This window comes from Solanum dulcamara, chromosome 5, assembly GCF_947179165.1.
Source record: "Solanum dulcamara chromosome 5, daSolDulc1.2, whole genome shotgun sequence".
Taxonomy (NCBI): domain Eukaryota; kingdom Viridiplantae; phylum Streptophyta; class Magnoliopsida; order Solanales; family Solanaceae; genus Solanum; species Solanum dulcamara.
This window is the reverse complement of record NC_077241.1, coordinates 28,888,243-28,900,699: the sequence shown is the minus strand read 5'-3', so window position 1 is coordinate 28,900,699 and position 12,457 is coordinate 28,888,243. Positions and strand designations below refer to the sequence as shown.

The window sequence follows — 12,457 nt, the reverse complement described above, 5'->3', positions numbered from 1 at the left end:
GGATGTAGGTGTTAAGGACATGATTGAGAATTCGGATAGGGCACATTATAGGGGAGGTCCTGTCCGATTTCCGTTAACGCCTTAACTAGTTAAGGAACTATTCGAGAAGGCGAGCGAGGGGATGAATGATATGAATACTCGTGAATAGTCTGAGTTGCTGAGAAGTATAAGGTTGTTAATACTTGCGTTACTTCCATGTTAAATAGGTTTCGAGGACAACGATGTGAATGCGATTAAGGGGAATCCATAAGAGGTATATGGAACTTTCTTTTGGAGTGTTTTTGGAATAAGTATGTAGAGCTATTCTTCTTTTCTTTTGGCATGTATTAGACATAAATTATGATTGATATGTATGTGATATTTGGGATTCAATCCATTCATAAAGCCCTGAATATAAGTCGAAACCCTCGTTTACTTTTTGATGCTAGAACTCCTGCAATAGTTGGGTTGTTGCCTTTAAGTCTTCTATGTGATGAAAAGTAGTACATGTAAAGCTTATCTCTTCTTTCCTTTAGAATGACTTAATTTTAAGTAAAATGATATATGATATGGGTTTAGAGGTAATTCCATTTATGAGCTCCGAGTGTAACTCGTGACTTGTAGTCACTTCTAACCATTAAAAGTCTGAAAGTAGTCAAACTATTATTCTCGAGCCTCCTATATAGTGAATAGTAAGTGGAGATACAAGATCCTTTTCTTGAAGGCTCTAAAATGACCAATGTCTCTGATTACATAACTGTGTCTCCGATTGCATAAACCATATTTCTAATTGCATAAGCTATGTGGCATTGTCTTGATACATGTCTGTGATTCCTGAGGCCCCAATCGATGTAACCCCTAATGACATCTAAAGGGCACTACGGATAATTACCTTCCTGGTCTTCAGGTGACGGTTAACTTGAGTATTTCATTGAGTCTCAGAGGGTGACTTAGTTGCAAATAGTTTCTCATTACTCTACTCGTCCATGCTGTAACCCTTCTTTCTTTGCATCCCACGATGAGCCAGATATTATGTAGGGCGCAGCTTTACTACTTCTTTCACCGTGTCCTGAGCTGGATGTGTACAGTTCCACGCACGAGGAGACAATTCCGTACGTGAGGTGTGATATATGTTATATGTTATGATGATACAATTATTCACCGAGTCTCGGGCCGGCTGTAATATGATAGTATATGTGGCGAAATAAGGAAGGAACACCGAGTCCCTCCTTAGAGGGTCGGGTACGGTATGTATATTATGATGGTACGCTATAGACGTACACCACTCCATTCATTGAGTCCCTCACTACAGGGGACAAATACTTTATGTAGGTATGCATATGAGATTAGAGTGATACATTTATGACCCCGAGCCCCATAGTGAACCGGATGTAATACGATGACATATATGATAAGATTATACCGTATACGATGATATGATGAAATAAAATACATGATGATACGATGACATATGAATATGAGAAAATGATTATGAGCCGAGTTCACTAGAGGGTCGGGCACAACATATGATGATGTGTATGATTTACGTGTCCTAAGGTGTAGGTACAGTAATTGGTTAAGTTGTTATACTTGTCCCCTGCATCCCTATTTCAGTTATGGTCTTAGTTATAATGTGTTATGCTTTACATACTCAGTACATATATCGTACTGACCCCCCTTTTCCCAGGGGCTGCATTTTATGCCTGCAGGTACAGATGTTCATTCTGGAGATCTATCAGCTTAGGAGTTCCTCTCACTATGTCGGAAGTGCTTCACTGTTCTGGAGCCTAATTTTGGATACTGGTCACTTAATGTATATATTTGTATATTCAGGGGTATGGCGGGGGCCCTATCCTGCCATATGTTGTTGTTACTATTCCTAGAGGTCTGTAGACATCTAGATGTGGGATGTTGGTGAGTTCATTTCGATTGCGCCTATACAGCATTTTGTGAATATTGTTATGTTACAGCAGACTTGTCGGCTTGCATGCCCTTATGTGCTATGAGACGAGTGAAAGAGGCCACTCGTACACGGAAAAGTTTTAACTCATTGAAGTTTTTTTTTGTGAGTAGTATCACCTTGTTCATAGTTCAATTTGACTACAACTAATAGGTAGACATACGGGGGTCTAGGTCGGACCCCAGTCACGGCCTAGGGGTTGGGTCGTGACAAAGCTGCTATCTTCGAGTCTTCTATATGACTATATAACAATTGATTCAATTAAGCTCTTGTTTTTAAATAAAGAAAGGCTCTGAGATGACCAATGGTCAGGCTGCTATAAGATATTTCACATTGGTATATGTCTAAGATTTCCAAAAACTCCTTTTTACATAGTCCTTAGTGACAGTTAGAGAGTATACGTCAGATACGTTCTGCCTTGATCCCCAGGTGATGGTTCACTTGATGACTTTATTGAGTCTCAGATAATGATTTAAACTGTGTTTTGTTTCTCACTACTCTACTCGTGTATACTGTAACACTTCTTCTTTGAGTCCCGGGCCGGTTATCAGATTCGTGCAATTCACTGCATTGTTCACCGAGTCCCTCGCTAGAGGGCCGGTATCCGTATGTATATATATGATGATGATGTGTTGTAATAAGGTGATGATGGCACGGGTCCTGACACTGATACTATGATGATGTGTTATAATAAGGTGACGATGGTATGGGGCCTGATACTGATACTGTTACACCCCGCACTATCGAGCTCGGAATGTCTTCTTAAGTTCCTTAGACACTATCATGTGAGCTGAATAAGCTACGACACTATCAAACAACTCTAAGGAAAGAAGATTGTGATACCCCATAGTAGAGAAGGTTGGAAATAGAGTCATAAGAATCCAGAAGGAATTGGAGGCCAAGTAATGTATCGTAGGACTCGATTTACCTACGTAATCTACTAACTTAGAAGTCTTACATACTTGAGATATTTGAGTACATACCAAGCTTGCGTAGCATGGATGACATAGATTCTTAAAATAAGAAGAGATTACGAACCCACGAGGAAGAAAAAAAATGATGACGTGGCAGCCCAGGATGGTGACACATGGCAGTACCTCAAGCAAGCAGGTGACCCACCTACTTGGGGTCAAGTAGGTAACCCACCTGCTTGGGGGAGGTGGACCCCACTGCCATATGGATGCACCCCATTGGCCGCATGGTTGAGGTGGCCCAATAAGGGCTTAACACGTGTCACCCTTAAGGGCTGACACGTGTCACTTCCTAAGGGACCATATATATGTATGTTAATGACTCTTAAGTCATTTCAAGTATAAAAATCAGCCAAAGTATAGAGAGAAATGTGAGAGAAAGAGAGTACACAACGACAGCCACAAATTGGAAGAAATTAAGGTAAGTTCTTCACTTTTCTTCCGTGAATTAATTATCCACGGGTTTCCCTAAGTATGTAGATATGTATATATGTGTTTTATGATGTTTATGGAACCAAAAATTCAGCTTTATAATTGGAAAGTTGGAAGAAAAAGAAGAGAAAAACGTTAAAGGGGCAAGGAAGGAGGGCTACGGGTTTGGCCCTTTTGGGGTAAGCTTACGGGTTTCGTTCTGTGAATTAATTATTTGAAGTGTCCCTAAGTTGTATAATGGTGTTTAATAACATAAAATTTCAATTTGGGACAGCGAAGAAGTAACACAAACAGCCCGCTCAATTTCAGCGCATTTGGAGAAGTTCCGAGTTGCGCTTTGAAAATCTTTGCTAAATTCGGGTAAGGTAAGGTTTCTCCTTTAAATTTGGACTTTATAGTGTTTTTATGGAGTATATTATACACCTTTTGGGTGGCTGGAACTCTGTAAATATTATTGGAACACTTGATGTTCGGAACAAACTAAATTGGAGTCGCTAGAAGTGAATTGTCGTCGAAATAAAGTATCGTTCTTATGAGTTGTTGCTGCAGGGGTGTAATGTATTGTTGCAGGGACTAAATGCATTATAAAAGGGGTGTGTATTATTCTAGTTTCATCCATACGACCCCTCATTTCGTATAGTTAAAGATGTTACAAAATAAAAGCTAGACGCCCTATTGTGATATCGTATTTTTGAATAAGTTGTTTGGAGTTTATGTTGTATATTATTGGTCTTTATTGCTGCAGATTGTTGTTGTTGTTTGTCTGTAGGTCTTAGGGACCTAATTCGAAATTTGGATAGGGCACATTATAGGGGAGGTGCTGCCCAATTTTCATCGATGCCTTACCGAATAACAGAACTAGTCGGGGAAACGACTAAGGAAATAGATTCCATTAATACTAAGGTGTAACCTAGGGTGATGGAAAGTAAAAGGGGTTGATATTCATATTACTTTCATGTTGAATAGGTTCAAAGGACGGCGAGGTAAACAGGATAAGGAATAATTTCAGACAAGGTATGTGAAGCTTTCTTTTGGCATGTTTTTGGCATAAGTATGTAAAGCCTATCTTGTTTCTTCTTTTGGCATGCATTCAAGTTAAGTAATGAATGATATGAGATTGAGGGTAAATCTACTTATAAATTCCAAGCGTAATTCACGGTCCTCATTTACTTCTTGATGAAAGCACTTTTACAGTAATTGAACTAGGGCTTCTCAAGCCTTCCATACGTTAGGAAGTGATGAGTATGTAAGGCTATCCTTCCCTTCTCTTGGTGTGTCTTAGTCCTAAATATGATATGTATATAACATGTGGGGAAAAATCTACTCATGAAGTTCTGAATATGATTCACGACCCCTACCTACTTCTGGAGGTGAAAGCTCCTATGCTAATTAAGTTAGTGTCTCTTACGGTCTCCTAGATAATGGAAAGTAGAGGGTACGTAAAGCTAATTCCTTGCTCTTGGCATATCTATGATAGAAGTGAAATATATATATCTGCGTATGCAAGTGGGGATAATCCCATTCATAAGTCCCCAAGCATACCTCCTGATTTTTATCCACTGCTGAATACTAGGACGCCTACGATAGGTGAATTATTATCTCTCAAACTCCTTAGGGATAGAAAGGGACAAACAGGTGAGGCCTACCCTTTCTTTCTTTTAGCATGTCTTAAAGAAAATGATATATGATACGAGCTCTAGAGTAAGTCCATTCTTAACCTCCAAATACGCTTTATGTCTCATATTCACTCCTTGGCAGGAAAACTCTCATCGTAGTTGAGCTACCTTCCCTGAACCGTCTATATGTCGATTAATAATGGGACTTAGAGATCCTATTCCTAAGGACTCTATGATGATAGATGTTTATGATTTCCTTAAGACGGTTGGCATTACCCTAAAATATATCTATAATTCCCAAGACTTCACTTAATATAGCCCTAGTGGCACTCAAAAGGCACCTGAGATGATTATTATCCTGATCCACGAATGATAGTTCAGTATGATTACCCTAGTGAGTCTCAGATAATGATCTACCTATATATGATGATTATGACACCGAGTCCCCTAAAGGGCCGGGTACGGTATATAATGATTTGATTATAACACCGAGTCCCCTAATGGTCCGGGTACAGTATGTGATGATATGATTATAACACCGAGTCCCCTAAAGGGCCAGGTATGGTATATGATGATATGATGATAACACCAAGTCCCCTAATGGGCCGGGTACGGTATGTGATGATATGATTATAACATCGAGACCCATATTGGGCTGGGTACAGTATGATATGTAATGATAGATAGGCATGCATGTGAAAACATAATAATGTAATCTTAATATATGAAATGACGCCGTATGCGATGACATGGTAACACTGAGTCCCCTAGCGGGCCGGATACAATATATGAAGATGGTGTACATGCCCTTATGTTATAAGATGCAGGTATAGTGCCTTATTAACTGTTATACTTGTTCCCTGCATCCCTATTTCAGTTGCTCTCTCACTTAAGATGCGTTATGCTTTATATACTCCATACATATATCGTTCTGACCCCCATTCCCTAGGGGGCCTGCGTTTTATGCCCGCAGGTACATATGTTCATTCTAGAGATTCATCAGCTTAGGAGTTCCTCTCAGCTATGTCGGAAGTGCTTCACTATTCTGGAGCCTAATTTTTGATACTAGTCACTTAATGTATATGTTTGTACATTTAGGGGTACGGCGGGGGCCCTGTCCTGCCATATGTTGCTTTTACTATTCCTAGAGGTCTGTAGACATATGGATGTGGGATGTTTGTGAGTTCGTTTCGATTGTGCCTATATGCCATTTTGTGAATATAGTTATGTTACAGCAGCCTTGTCGGCTTGCATGCCCTTATGTGCTATGAAACGAGTGGAAGAGGCCACATGTGCACGAAAAAGTTTTAATTCATTGGGGTTTTTGCGAGTAGTATCACCTTATTCATAGTTAAGTGTGACTACAACTGATAGGTAGGTATACGGGGGTCCAGGTCAGACCCCAGTTGTGACCTACGGGGTTAGGTCATGACAGATACTACAAATATGATTCACCGAATCCCTGATAGGGCTGGCTATATTGAAAGTTTGAGCATGCATGATTTTACTTTTCCAAGTACCGGTTTCTGATTTGATATTTTATCCCCTGCTTCTCTACCTCAGATATGCTTCCAGTTGTATCATGTTATGTTTTACATACTTAGTACATATGTCGTACTGACCTTCTTTCTTCGGGGGACTACGTTTCATGCCCGCAGGCACAGGTACAAGTTTTGGGAGTACGTCAGCTTAGGATTCCATTTAGCTCAATTGGAAGAGGCTCCATTGCATCGAAGCCTAGTTATTTATACGGACCATGGATGTGTAAAATTGTTTTGTCTATTCGAGGATACGGCAGGGGCCCTGTCCCGCCATATGTTGTCGTCAATATTTTTAGAGGTCTGCAGACATATATATGTGGGTTGTGTATGTCAGTGTAATTCAGCTGGGTCTACATGATATATGATATATGTTATTATGTTATGGCAGCCTTGTCGGCTTGCGTGCCCTGTCATGTTGTGATACAAACAAAAAGGGCTACAAGTTTATGAAAATGTTACTGCCCAGTGGGGCTCTATTACATGATATTATTTTATTTATAGTTCAATGTGACCACAGTTGATAGATATGTTTACAGGGGGTCTAGGTCAGACCCTAGTCGCGGCCTACGGAGTTAGGTCGTGACAGAAGTGGTATCAGAGCGGTTCGTCCTTGGAATGTCTGTAGACCGTGTCTAGTAGAATCTTGTTTATCGATGTGTTTTGCGCCGCATCTATAATGAGGAAGCTACAGGGCATTTAAGATGTTACCTTTCTTTTGTATCTAAGATCGTGCGATAGAGCTATGTCGTTAGGACAATACCTCCTTAATAAACTGTTATGTGTACAATAATGTCTCTAAAAAGGAAATTGTTTCTAATGTATTTTCTCGTAGATATGTACAGATTGGGGTGAAGGATGGAAAAACCAACTCCTAGGCAGCAGAAGGGATGTGGGAAAGGCCCCCAAGGTGCCTTCAGGACTGAGATCTCTGGCTCCAGGACCGAGCAAGAAGAGTCTGAGCTATTCTATTGAGACTAACCCTTCGGAGGACCCCAACTATTCGATCGAGACTGATCCTTTAGAGGACTTCCAGTATACTAGTAAGGTTGATTCCTTGGAAGGCCCAATGGCGATAGCCCCAGAATGTCCGATGACCCAGGAAGCTGTTCCGGAGGCCACGCTAGGTGCTCGGATGATGGAGCACTATGTTAGGCCGGCTTCTACGGTAAGTGTTACTGCATACTCGAGCCCTTTATCTTGGACCTCGGTAAACTAAGGGACGCCGCGTTATTCATGTCTTGTGGACTTAAGTGCGGAAGATGATGAGGGATAGACAAGTAGATGGCACACAGATGAGGAGGAAGAGTATACTTCACCTCCTAGGTCACCGGGACGAACAAGGGACTAAATGAGCTACAGGCACAGGATAGGTGAAGTTTTGTTAACTAAATGGGGTAATTTTGTCAGTGTTGTTTTGAGATAATGTAGAAGGCCCCGTGCGGCTGTAATAGGAAATGTGATAAACACATGTGTATATTGGCCCTATGAAGCATTATGGCGGTAGTATGATATGACACGAATATATGTATATATGTTGGCCCTGTGAGGGCGTTGTTGGTATTCTCTGCGTGTAAGTTGTGGGATAGTAAAGAGTATAGAGGAAACTCTGCCGAAATTTTCCCAATACAAGAAAAAAAAAAGGGGGAATAAAACGTAGTTTATAACATATCTTGGAAATTGATACCGAGTACCCATATTATGCCAAACTAAAGCCGTAATAGGTACCCTTCAGGTCGTCCATAAGAGGTACACTTTTCACTCGAGGAAGTTTATTATGGAGAAACAAAAGTCTGTCTGAGCAGTACAATTCAGACCACAGTATCTCCAGCTGTAACTATGTTGTAGAAAAAAAGAGAAGCTCAGGTTGAAGGGTAAGGTGTCTAGTAATTGAGCTTCACTCTTTTTGAAAGCCCCAAGCCCTCAATTCCTATCGTAAATTAGATGAGTTGTTCATAACTTGAGGATAAACTTGGAAGGAGACCAGGTCAGGCAAGTATTAAAAGGGAAGTACTGTGATATTTAAGAGGTTCTGGTTTCTTCCAACAATGGTTGAAAAATTGTTTATGATAACAGTTTATAATTCTCCACCGACTAATTGGGAAAAGAACTTCTAACAGAAGCACCTCAAAGAGATGTCAGGAACTGAACACGAATACGAGTTAAATGGGGTATATATAAGTATGAATTGAATAGTGTGATACGAGTATCCAGGGATAAAGTGGAACCACTAGTAAGACTCACTTAGTACGTGTTGATTAAGTTAAAGGCCTGCGTTGAGAACGCAGTAAGAGCATGGGGCTTAAGATATAAAAACAATGACGCATGTACACAACATCTCCCCAAGAATAGTGGAACCCTTAAGGGACGAGGATGGAAAACTTAAGAAACAAATGGCGCAACTTCTATTCGCCCCAAGAAGCAAAGGATATAGGTTGGGATAAAGCTACTACTTCAAGAAAACCTTAAATAGTTATCATTGGAATACTAGCACTGCCTAATTGGAATTGGAACGACTACAGGTGCGAAGTAATTCTGGGAAAAGGAAAAGTAGAAGGTGTCCTTGGATGAGTTGTTCCTTGGGTCACATTATTCAAGTACCAATTAGTAGACATGACATCACATTAAATATTGAAAGGTTCTCGTCACTTTGTAATTTAGACAAGGCTCCGTACGCGGATAGTCCAATTATAAAATATAAAGATAGACGGAGACATGATGCAGTACCAAGTAGATTGGAGGAAGAGATTGGGCGAAATTGGGACTGGACAAAGAGACATAGAGTAAGGTACAAGCAAATAAAAGTACGAGTACCCTCTAAAGGGGGGAAGTTAATGAGAAAATGACAAAGGTAGGAGGAGGCAATTTATATAACAATCTATGTGAGATAGACGTCTAAACATCAGTAAGATATCTTACTGAACCGAGTTAGAAAGGTCCAGAAGCTACCAATAATTGGATGGAAGCCAGAATGCTACATAAGGCAGCGTTAAGAAGTTTGTGAGGAGACCCTGAACAACATAACACTAGAAGGCGGCTGCGTATAAAAACAAAAGAGTGTAACCATGAAAGGATATCAACCAACTTAAGAGACATTACGAAGGATAATGACGGCATGCTAGACCAAAAGCCAAAACGTTGGTTATAGAGTTAGTCGCAAATGATGTTGCGATAGATAAATAACCAAAGAAAAAGGAATAGAAAGACTCCTGTGGTAGAAAATGAGGAGAACACAAAGTGAATAGAGGATAGTGGATCTAAAGGTCTACACCAATACTGGATGCAAGATAAAAGACGAAAGGACAGGACAAAACATAAAGACTCGCGAGACAATGCTGAGGTAAATCTGGAGCTAAGTTGAGTGCCCCACACATTATGGCAAGGATTACAATGAAACGCAACACAAAGACTTCCCAGGGAGGTCACCCATCCCAGTACTACTCTCGCCCCAGCACGCTTAACCTTTAAATTCTGATGGAACTTAATACGTTAGTGCTGGTGTGGTCACGCGAGATGGAAGAATCGGAACTAGAGGCGGAGGAACGACATTAGCTTATATTCCTGGAATACTATACGTTACGTTGAGGGAATTGTAAAAAGGATTTAAGCAAGATAGGAAGGATTAGCTAACTGCTAACTAACAACGCACTCAAATGCCACAACTCTTCAACATAGAACCAGTTAATGAGAGGAAAACCGCAGAATGACTATATGGGCCAGTGGGTGAGGGAATTTCGACACCACTTGGCATCCAACGCTGAGGGCGAAAAAGCAAAACCCAAGAGGTAAGGGTACCAGCCGATGTAATTTACTAATGATAGGAAGCAATACCCTAGGTCAAAAATACCACAATATGACTAGGACTACAAGACTCACTTCGCACTCCAGTGCCAGATGAATCTGGAGGGAATGTTACTTGTGGATTAACGATATTAGTCCCTGCTCCTTCGATCAAAGGTTACCTAATCCACCGAGAAAGTGTAAAATTGTACAGTAAAATAGTGGTAGGACCTTATGGAGTCCCCACAACTATTGTCCTAGGCAAGGGAGACCAAGTTGCAATTAACTATCGAGAGATACAAAGATAGGTTAAGCCAAATTACCGAGATAGAATTAGTGCTACGGGTGGAGTAAGACATGGCCACGAGTGGACCAAAGATCTACCCCGACATCGAGTGTAGGATAAGGGAGAAAAAGGCAGGGTAAAACATGATGACTAGCAAAGTAACGGTAGGATACTTCTTGTACCCTCTCATATTCTTGTAAAGGTAAAGAATTACACAAGATAATATGTCTAGAAGATTACAAGTGGGGGTAAGGGAAATTGTGAAAGGGTCTAAGTAAAACTGGCAGAACTAACTGGTTACTATAGGATGACGAGCTTATATGCCAAAATTCCTTCGGAATTATACCAGATCATGTTAGACAAAGCACAGAATGACTACAAGAGACATTATGTGAGGGGATTGCAACATTATTCAATAGCCAACCCTAAGGATTGGAAAAAAAAGGGAAGAAGGACCTAAAAGATCGAATGCCAGTTAAAGTTCTGAAAAGAGTCGAGAAGGGACTATATGAGGCTAACAGTTCCCAAATTATCAATGTCATTATGAACCTATTTTATACTCTATAAGAGTAGGGTGCTATACAGGTTATTGCGAGTAGGCTAATAAATCAGCTCATTTTCTTTCAAACAAAACCACCTATGCAGTTGGAACTAGGTGAAGTTATGGGACAAAGAGGTAATAAGGTTCCGTGAGGTTTCCCCTGCTAATATCTCAGATAAAGGGACTTCAATTATGATTAACGTCTAGAGATCGATCAAAGAAAAGCTCGGGAGCACAGATAGGTCTTCGTACCGTATTTTTCTTTGAGCTACTGAATCGACTGAGCATACTACTATATGGTTGGCTTTAAGAGTAACTGAGATGATCGTCCACCACTTATTAAGGTTAACTACCATAATGGCTACCACTTTGGTATCCTAATGACTCCGTACAAGACTGGTAGAGTAAGATGTATAAGTTCCCTATTGGATGGGTAGATGTTAGAAAGACTAAGATAAAAGGCCCCGGCATGATTAAGCAAGATATTGACTAAAAGCCTAGAGTTGGCAGGAATGATGTACAGATAATCGACATCGACATACAGAGTTCAAACTGATGATTGGATGTTCATAATAGGGTCACCTAGAAAATGAAACTTAACCAAGAATATGTTAGACTGTATCAAGTTGCTCATGAGGTGGGCAACATGGCTGGTAAGTTGAGCTTACCACCTTATTTTGAAACTATGCACCCAGTCCATCAGATAGGAATGCTACGCAAGGGTACTGACTAGTCACTCAGGGTATATTCCATAACTAATGTACAGGAGATGGAATCCTGTGAGGAAAAACCTATCTCCATCTTAGATCAACAAATGGGAAGATTGTAGACTAAAGACGTCCCTTCAGTCAAGTTACGGTGGAAAAACCAAAACCAGAAAGAGGATGATCGAGGAACTGAAGAGAACATGAAATATAAGTATTCGCACCTATAACCGATATTTACAGGTAACCCCAACTCCTAAAACATGTATATGAGGTACTTGTATGGAAGTATGTGTTAATAAAATAGCAAAGAATCTCCCTACGATTTTTATAAGGTGCTAAGAGAAGTTTTGTCTAACATTCGGGGACGAATGTTCTAAAGGGGGAAGGATGTTACACCCACCCTTTGTAAACTTGGAATGTATCATAAGTTCCTTGGACATTATCATGTGAGCCGGATATGCTACGACACTATCAAATGACTCTAAGGAAGGGAGAATGTGATACCCCATAGTAGAGAAGGTTGGAGATGGAGTCATAAGAATCCAGAAGGAATTGGATGCCAAGTAATGAGTGGTAGGACTCGATTTACCTACATAAGCTACTAAATTGGAAGTCTTACATACTTAAGCTATTAGAGTACGTACCAA

The 12,457-nt window shown here is 40.4% G+C and overlaps 1 pseudogene; it reads right to left on the bottom strand.

Annotated features, from left to right (window-relative positions):
- Nucleotides 1-9,888: 9,888 nt before the first annotated feature.
- LOC129890921 (5S ribosomal RNA) lies at nt 9,889-10,008 on the bottom strand (annotated as a pseudogene).
- Nucleotides 10,009-12,457: the final 2,449 nt, after the last annotated feature.